Source organism: Engraulis encrasicolus, unplaced genomic scaffold (genome assembly GCF_034702125.1).
Source record: "Engraulis encrasicolus isolate BLACKSEA-1 unplaced genomic scaffold, IST_EnEncr_1.0 scaffold_203_np1212, whole genome shotgun sequence".
NCBI lineage: Eukaryota > Metazoa > Chordata > Actinopteri > Clupeiformes > Engraulidae > Engraulis > Engraulis encrasicolus.
In genome coordinates, this window is record NW_026945487.1 from 1 (window position 1) to 10248 (window position 10248).

At 41.2% G+C, this 10248-nt stretch overlaps 1 long non-coding RNA gene across 1 annotated transcript; it reads right to left on the minus strand.

Moving 5' to 3' along the window:
• Positions 1–8043: 8043 nt before the first annotated feature.
• Positions 8044–9905, minus strand: LOC134442670 (uncharacterized). The gene is made up of 3 exons (XR_010033429.1): positions 9382–9905; positions 8300–8369; positions 8044–8102 (listed from the first exon to the last, which is right to left on the minus strand). It is a non-coding gene; the product is annotated as an uncharacterized LOC134442670 (long non-coding RNA).
• Between the last annotated feature and the right edge of the window lie 343 nt (positions 9906–10248).

The following is a 10248-nucleotide window of genomic DNA, read 5'->3' on the forward strand; positions in this document are numbered from 1 at the left end:
GCAAGCGCAAACAGTAGTGCTGCTCTGCTGGATGGAGATTATTATGTTCTCATTAAACCACTCATTGCATGATGCAGGAGTTTCAGAGGGTGTTTTGGAACTATGTGATTTAATCAGCAACCGTTTGTGATTATGGAAAGCCTAATAGTTATGAGGTTACTATTTGGAATTAGAGAGGAAAAGGGCTTTGTTTTTGATCAGAGAAATCGCTAGTTAGCATGCTAACATTAGCCAAGTATGCCAAGCAATGAAATCCAGTAAAGTAGCTGTTAGTAGCCTACTCACTAACACCCACCTGATATCATAATACTTGCTTAGGTTGACAAGCAATGTAAAGTAAGACTGGTGCAATGTTTAAAACAATTTTAGCTGCCACAGGCTATCTCCTTCCATCCACATGAATTACCTGCTTGTTGTAAGCTTAAAAAAACATTAATTTCCAGACCAGAATGACATAGCCTACATTAATCATGTAACAGAACCATGCACAGCAGACAAGTGAGGCTATTTACTATATTTTGTATATTATGAAATTCAATAGCGTGACAGCTCTTCTCCCTTTCTCTCACCCTGTCCCTCCAAACACATAGATAGCCCCCTTCTCATTCTCCTACTCACAAATGCACCACTTCCAGTCCAGAAATGAAATTGGTTTGGAAGACAGCACAAATGTGTAGCTTATTAAAATTGTTATGCTGCCATGCTTTGTGATGCTGTAGATATAGATCAATGCAGACCTCCTTGGTAGGCTTATTGTCTACACATGCATTTTACATGCAAATGTACTGTATCACTCTCCTGGCATTTCAATTTCACGTTACAATTCAAACACATTGATAACCTCCCTCTCATCTGGGGTTGGGGGCCCCACCACCATCACATCCAACACACCACACAGTGAAGCTACTTTCATGCGACTCAATCTGATGTGTTGAAGTCCATTTGAAGTCCATTTGATGAAAAACGGTTATTGTTCTTGATGCTATTTAGTTAAGCTTACTAAGGATATTAGTCTTGTGTTCTGTGAGGTATAAGAAAGATTTTTTTTTCTTCTTCAAAGGTGGAGGGGGGGGGGGGGGGGGGGGGGGGGGCGCCAGAAATCAAACTCGCCTAGGGCACCAAATAAGCCAGAACCGGCCCTGTCTATGTTAGTGTTTCTGAAAGGGGGTTCTACAACCCCCCCAGGAAGCATTAGGGAGCCCTAGGGGGGTGTTGAGAAGAAGACAACTGAGAGGGGGTGGTGTTTAGTTGCCATTGGGGAGAATTAGTCTATTTTATTTGTAATACTAAGAGGGGGCATTAGCAGGCTTATGGCAAGCTCATGGGGGCGTTTGGAGGCTTATGATGAGGTTCAGGAGACGCTTGTTAAAAAAAAATGATGAGAACCACTGGTTTATGTAGACAACTAACCTTACCCAAAAATGGTATAGACACTATGCACATCTTGTCTTCAACAGAGAGCCCGCAGTATACCTAATGACATGTCCATCTATGAGACTGTGGATGAAAGAGCTGTTGGAATTCAAAACAAGGTCAGTTTTTCAGCTGTAGCCTCTTATTGTAGCAGGAGTCGCCGGCGACCCTATTCACTTGCTGAAAATGCCTACATCGTAACAACATTGCCATGACATTACAGTGAGCCATAGTGCTGCACTAATGGGTTAAAGGTGCACTGTGTAATATTTTTAGTAGTTTATTTCCAGAATTCATGCTGCCCATTCACAAATGGGTAACACTTTACTTGAAGCCAGTGTCATATGCATGTCATTACAGTGGCATAATAGTGTCATGAAACAGTCATAGATAAGTCATAAACATTATGTCCATGTCATTAAGGCCAATAGTCATAAAATGTTTATGACATGGGCATGTTTATGACACCTAATTGGGTCATGACACTGTAATGACATGCCTATGACACCGGCGTCAAGTAAAGTGTTATCCACAAATGATACCTTTTTCATGAATACTTTGGCTACCACCACCATCAAATTCTATGTATTCCTTATGACAGGGGAAATTGCACTTTTCATCAGGGCTTTGAACCGGTTCAAGGAACGAAAACGAAAACCGGGAACTTTTTGTATTTTACAGGGAACAGAAACGAAACCGGAAACGTTATTATTTTTTATGTTCTGGAATGGGAACACTTATTTAAAAATAATGGCCGGCTAATACCGGTTAATACCATTCCTCAAACAAAAAAAAAAAGGAATTATTTTCCTGTTACCATGACGGCTGAGGTTCACGTCCTGTGTGACATCAGACACTGAATGAAGTGAGAGCTGGGATTACAAAGTCTCCACTCCACATATTAAATAAGAGAAACCACTGTCATACAATAGGGCAGAGTTTCCATTGCATCATTGTAAGACATTGCAGAGAAGCGCGTGTAAAGTGCACCGAGAATGTTTGACGTTATTGGGCATCCATGGCTGCTTCAAATATGCACAAACTCACAATGTCCATCATAGTGCTCCCCGTGACCCAAGTCAGCGTGGAGCACGCATTTTCATCATTGAGGTTTATTCCCCTCTTCTCCGCTTAGGTCGTCCCTGAATGACAGAATTCTGGAGGATATTCTTTTCATCCTCTTGAATAAACAGTTTGGAATGTAGGCCAAGTCATTTGCACTTCCGTCTTTCTTGGTTAATTAACGTCAGTTAGGCGTATGGGGGAGTAATCAGCTGACAGGAACGAAATGAACCGTTCCGGGAACAATATTTTTTGTTCTAACCGGTTCGGGAACGTCAATTTATTGGTGGAAACCCATTGGTTTCTGGTCGGAACGGAACGTTTGGAAAAAAATAACGGTTCAAAGCCCTGCTTTTCATACATGAAAAGGGGGATCTTCTCCATGGTCCACCATTTTGAATTTCCAGAAATAGACATTTTTAGCTGCAAAACTTACTGTACGTTGGCCATACTAGTAAATAATAATTTATTACTTAGTGAATATTCATGGAAAGATCAAATTTGGCAATAGGCAGCACAATTTCAATGAGAGCATAGTTGCAATACCTATTCTGGCCACAATCTTACACAGTGCAGCTTTAAGTACAGTGTTAATCTATGTCCAGAGGTGTTGTAACAACCCCTCTATAGAAAGTTTTTGCGTGCGAGACAGTTTAAGTGCAATAAAATGTAACTATTTCTCTATTGTGTTAACTCTCGCACGCACGGAAACACACGCACACTCACGCACAAAGCAGGCATATCAGATGGTAAACATGAGTGCCTCGGACTTCTTCCCAAATCAGGGCCACTTTAGAATTACATGGCACATACAGTATTTGTTATCTACATTGTCAATTGTAATGTACAAATGTAATTGTACGTGAGGTTGTTAATTACATTTACATGAAAAGAGCATTGAAATTGTACTGATGAGAGAAGAAAGTCTGAGGCAATTTCCATCTTTTAAGTAAAGAAGACAGTCTGACAGCATAAGCACCATTTTGATCAAATGTTTTATTTTATTTAAAAATATACAGAATAAAAAGAGGAGAGTGACAAATGGGACATGGCACAATAGACACACAAACAAAACAAAACAAACAAAAAAGGTCTAGGCCTCCAGCATAAAGAGTCAACAAGATGGCGGCTTCCTTTTTTTTTTTTTTTACTGAAAACAGCTGTTGTTGGCTGCAGAATTGGCAACATGTATGTAGAGCAACACTCTCTCGGTTCACCTCTCTCACAGCCATATTAACAACAACAAATTAACTACAGCAATATGACACAGTGCTGAGACACACATAGGTACTCAGGCTCAAATCCAGCATGGATCATATCCCAAAACTAACCCCACCAGAAAACCCCCATCTTTAACTTAATCCCTAGAACTACCCCCAGTGGTGTAGTCTACGCAGAACGCAGGTATACAGAGTATACCCACTTCAAAATTTCAGGGATTTCAGTACCCACTTAAAATTGATTGATCCATTATTTAGAATAGCACAAATATATACAATATACCCACTTCAAAAAATGCTCAAATATACAGTATACCGACCACAAAAAAGTAGACTACACCACTGACTACCCCCAAACCACCCACACTACCCCAAAACTCAACACACAACATTAGCACATTCACAGCACGAAAAGGGGGATTTGTGACAATGAACTCGTCCCTAATCGTCCACGGACTTGCCTAACTTTCGTCTGATTTTGAGCGCTTGAGAGAATCAAAACTAACAATTTTGATGACACCTAAATCGCCCGGAAGCGAATCGCGAGCCGCGAACAGGTCTCACAGCAGCAGTGTTGCCAGATGTGTCTGACCAAATCCCGCCCAAAAGGTTCTCAAAAACCGCCAAAATGCGCTAAATTCCGCCCAAATTCAACAAATTACATTGACTTCTATGGGCCCAAAATGGCTTAAAAAACCGCCAAATGGCCAATTTTTCCCGTTTTTGCCCGCCGACGCTCATCCCAAGTAGCCCAATTGGGCGGGCACCCGCCCAATCTGGCAACACTGCACAGCAGGCCCAACGATTACCACATGAAAGGCAATGACAGCCAGCCCGGAACGCGGACTAGCCTTGCTCTTATTGGACGAAAAAGACACGTGACTCAAAGTAAAAGAGCTGCGCTATTGGTTAGCAGCTACGACCTTCTATTGGTCACGTTGGATTAATTTATGCAGACCGTATACAGTAGGTCCGTATATAATTATGCAAAAATTATTATTAATAATATACCTAGGTTGATTTTACTTTGTATATTCACATCATTATATTCACATCATTATAGGCTGCACTGTGATGGGGCTTTAGCATGCATGATGTGAATTTATTGATAAAATGAAAATGAATGAAATGAAAATGATTTTTAAAAAAACGCTTTTAATATCACACCAAACAATGTACACACACTTTGACAAGAACCATGCAACTACACACATACCCTGCAAACAATATACTATATATGCAGTGATGTACACAGCACTCAGGTCACAAATGTACAACTAGGAAACATTTCATTGCCGACAAGTTAAGTTTGGGCAGGCTGTCATCATGCTTTAGCGTACGTATCGCACGCTAGTGCATGGTGCGACGCATTTTGAATTCAAAGCGTGCTCCTCAACGCAACGGTAAAGCGCTTTCATGCACTTTTGACTAGTGACGAGGTTTGCGCAGTTTTCGATTTTGTTTTGTCACAGCGCATTTCTGTTACTAAACGCAAATATGTTTTGCTGTGCCCTAACCAAAACCACCCCTAAACCTAACCTGTCAGTGAAGTAATGTTTCTGCTGCTTTACTTTTGCCAAGAACAGCGAGATTAGGCGAATTTCTACCTAAATTGTGCCTAAACCAAAACCATCCCTAAACCTAACCTGTCACAGGGCGTTGTGGAGCACGACTTAACTTGAAAATGCGTATTGGACACACGCGATAGTGAGTTCAAATCAGCGTGTCATAGATACGCTTAGCCTATGCATGATGTTTGGGAAGGGCACAATTCATAAAACTCAGAAACATACAATGCTTTTTCAAAAAAGGGTTCTATGTTCCCCGCTGCATCCAAGTAGACTGCTGCCACATTGCTAAGAGCAGGTTGTTGTTACATCTCTGACAGGTTAGGTTTAAGGATAGTTAAACTTTTTAGTCAGGGCACATACAAAAATGGATTTTAGTAAAAGTTGTCAATTCATAGTAAATATGTGGTAAATATGAAAGTAAGAGGAAAAATACTACAGGTACTGCCTTTTAATACAGACTATACAGGTATGTACAACATTATAAACATTGCTGTTGATTTCATGTTCTTCAGACGCCAATCATGCCAGCACTGCGTCCTCGTCATACTGCAACAGGCACTCAGTCTCACTTCTGGGAGCTGTAGAAACAACAAATAAAATTAATAATTAACCATGCACCTCATATTGACATAGCAAATATATCAATAAGCAAGTCATATTGAGCCCAACAGGGATAATCTCTTATTTCAGTCTTCTATGGTCTCATGCACTATGTCTCCCTGCCAGGATATGTAGGATGTAAGAAAATAAATCAAAACATAGCAATGCACAGCATTGAGAACTTATCTATAAAGTAGCACAAGTCATATTGCCAATGTAGGCCAGGGGTGGGGAACCTATGTCTTGAGGGCCGTTTGCGACCCTTGAGGCCGTTTTATCTGGTCCCCGATATAATTTTAATGTTATTCAGCTTCACATAAAATATGACATATTTTGTAAAGGAACCTTAGAAAATACATTTGCAATACAATTAAGTTATATTCAGGGAAGGTGAAGGTGGTGTTTGTTTAAATGTGGCTGCCTTCAATATAGGTCTAAAGTGAAGGGGAAAATCCTGGTTTGTGTTCATAGTACGGCCCTTGGAGAACTTTTACGGCCCCTCGGGTGAATTTGAATTGGCCCTTCGAATGAGAAAGGTTCCCCACCACTGACGTAGGCTATAGGTTAAGCTTACCCTCTTTCACTCTTCTGTGGTGAGACTGTGCCCATTTTGGGTTGACCTCCACACGGGTCTGTAGCACAGCACAAAGGATTGCAGGACACAGCATCCTGCAGGACACTACAAAAAAAACAAAAAAAAAACAAGGGGAATGAATAAATTACCTGACCAGTTATTAAACAAATGAAAATTGATGTGCCAGAGCTGTGGCAAAAGTAACCTTGGGTCCAAATCATCTAGGCCTAGGGTGTGTGTGTGTGTGTGTGTGTGTGTGTGTGTGTGTGTGGTAAATCCAGTGTTCACATTATTCAGATATGAGAATTAATTAATTCATTCATTTTAACTGACATTAGTACATACCATAGAGGTAGAAAATAACACTAGAGGTGACCCCGCCCCCCTTCTGACGGCAATCTGTGGCGGCCATTATCTGTAGGTAGGTCTGATAAATGGAAATGAATGGACAAGGAGGCTCACCTGTCAAAAAATGGCTTAATAATGTGAAAATGTCCATCAACACACTCTACAAGGACAATAGTTGAAGTGGGTTGCTAAATATGTGCAGAATTAATATAATTCGATTTTTAGATGTATTTTATCGACTCATATGATTTAAGTAGATATTTATCCTGACATTTCAAATCTGGTCTTTGATTAATGGGTTACTTCATATTCACACAGTTTTAGTCCATTTTTTAACAGAGGTGGGTGTGTTCTCCATTGACTTGAATTGACTGAAGGTGCCTACAATACCTACAGACAATGGGAGGCGCCATGTGCCACTTCCCAGTGCTGTCGTGAATTGCCATGTCCACTCTAGTGTTATTTTCTACCTCTATGGTACATACCCATATCAGTGCCATTTCACCCTGCCAAGACACTGGACCTGGGCCTATTGGAGCTCTCTGCTCAGGGTGTCCTCGTTATACTGCAGCAGGCACTGTTGTTTCTATAGTTCCTAGAAGCGAGACAAATAAATAAATACTTTGCCATGCACCTCATATTGACATAGCAAATATGTCAATAAGCAAGACCTATTGAGCCCAACAGGGATAATCTTACACTATATCAGTTTTCTGTGGTCTCTTGTAAGATTGGCCCATCACCATTCTGCAGGACACTACCGTCTCCCTGCCAGGATCTGTAGGATGTAAGAAAATAAATCAAAACATAGCAATGCACAGCATTGATTACTTATCTATAAAGTAGCACAAGTCATATTGACAATGTAGGCCAGGGGTGGGGAACCTATGTCTCTAGGGCCGTTTGCGACCCTTGAGGCAGTTTTATCTGCCCCCCCCCCGATATAATTTTAATGCTATTCAGCTTCACATGAAATATGACATATTTTGTAAAGGAATCTTAGAAAATACATTTGCAATACAATTAAGTTATATTCAGGGAACCTGAAGAAGGTGGCGTTTGTTTAAATGTGGCTGCCTTCAATATAGGCCTAAAGTGAAAGGGAAAATCCTGGTTTGTGTTCATAGTACGGCCCTTGGAGGACTTTTACGGCCCCTCGGATGAATTTGAAGCGGCCCTTCGAATGAGAAACGTTCCCCGACCCTGACGTAGGCTATAGGTTAAGCTTACCCTCTTTCACTCTTCTGTGGTGAGACTCCACACGCGTCTGTAGCACAGCACACAGGATTGCAGGACACAGCATCCTGCAGGACACTTCCAAAAACAAGGGGAACGAATAAATGACCTGTCCAGTTCTATAAAAAAGAATACCCTGAAAAAAGAACACCCTGTAGTTTCTACAGCTCCTAGAAGCGAGACAAATAAATTAAATATTTTCCCATGCACCTCATATTGACATAGCAAATGTATCAATGAGCAAGTCATATTGGTCACAAAGAAGTTAATCTTACATTCTTTCAGTCTTCTATGGCGAGTTAGGCCTTCAGGTGACTCGTCTTCGCCATATTATGAGACAGCAGCCTGTGAAAACATGGTAAATAGAATAACCCATTAACCTTGGGTCCTAATATAATACATGGACATAAACTAGCCTACATTATTTAGACAAGGTCAGTAGACCTCCACGTGAAACAATAAGAAAAAGTGACCATACATAATTTCAATTTCTTGAAGAGGCCATCTACACTTATTTGTGCAACAAGTGCTGTTTTGAGGACCCATACTTTTAAAGGACAGGTTGCCTACTGTTGCAAATGGCAGGGTATTTCACATTGATTTCGGGGTGCGTGGTGCTCAACTTGACCACTCTGGTCGACATTGAGCTCGCGCTGATACATTGGGCTCGCGTTACTGAGAGCTGCCGCCAGAACTACTCACGGTTAGCTTTCATAATAGAACGCAACAAGGAAGAATCGGTCGGTTTGGTGAAAGGGCAAGGTGTTTCAAGGGATGTTAGCTACTCGATACATAGTAGTGACGCTACGACCAAGCTACTAGAGAATGTAATTAAACTAGTCGCTTCGCTGCTGCCCAGCACTGAAAACCAACATACCCAGACGGCACACCAGTCTTTCCAACGTCGCCTAGATGCATTTTTGCCGCTGTAAAATACATTGGCAAGGCGTCTAAGCGTTAGTTCATCAGCGAAATGCCGGGCAGACGTGAAAAATGAGCAGTGTCCAGCATCTAGTTGATGAGCTAACGCAATAGCATGCTAACGGTAGCCTTTGTCTATCTTTAGGCAGGGGAAAGGCAACTGAGAACGAGCAATGTCAAACAATTTACCATCAACAAGTATAGTTAACATATTCACTGTTTCACCACAGCATTTTGACATTACGATGCTCGCAAGTCATCAGAATTTCCTAGCGTACAGCAGCAACTAGTGTAGTCACATTGAGGGGACTTGAGCTACCAGCTATGTAAAGCGGCTGTGTCATAACTTAGCAATGGCGGATCTGTGTTCAGAGGAGCTATTCAATCGCTCTTGAGTACTGAAACTTTAAACCACAGTTGAGTAAAATGTACTTACATGTATATGAAGCCCATTTTCCGTTGGTATGTGAGGAACTTTCCCCCATATCGCCAAGAAACTTGTAAACCACACAGACAACGCGTGGTTCTGTTCAATCAGGAAGGTGCTGTTGACCGCGGCTGATGGCTTCTTTCTTTGTGGCTTGTGTGTGGAATTCGCATTGTGCCAATTCGTTTTACTGCCACCTAAAGGCTTGGTGTAGAACTAATTTAACCAGAGACGGTCTATTTTCAACTAACTTGAACAATCCTTGCTTTAGTTCAGAATACCATTTAAAAACCAGAGTGGCCAAGCACATTGATGTTTTTCCTCAAAAGCAGCTGAGGAACCTTTTTAATTCGAAGGGTCACTTCAAAATGTATGTCCAAGAAAGATCATTCAGATGATTCTATTTTGATAGCCTATTCTGTAGGTTCATTTAAATGTTTATAGCACAGATCGAATTGTTTGATCAACTTCTGAGCTTATAGTATCATAATAAAATGTACTGGCAGCAAAGCTGTGGCTAGTAGAAATGTTTAATGCAGGGGGGGGGGAACCTTTTTCATTCGAGGGGCCACTTCAAATTCCTACCATGGTCATAAAATCCTCCGGGGGCCGTACTATGAACACAAATCAGGATTTCCCCATAAAATTTAGGCCTATATAGACACCTTTAGGCCTATATAGACATATAGACATCTTTAAAGGTAGACACCTTTAAAACAGTCCCCACCTTTTCTAGGTCCCCTGAATATAGGCTAACTTAATTGCATTGGAAATGTAATTTCTAAGATTCCTGTGAAGTTGCAAAACATAATGATATCAGGGGCCGGATAAAACGGCCTCAAGGGCCCTCGAGACATAGGTTCCCTACCCCTGGTT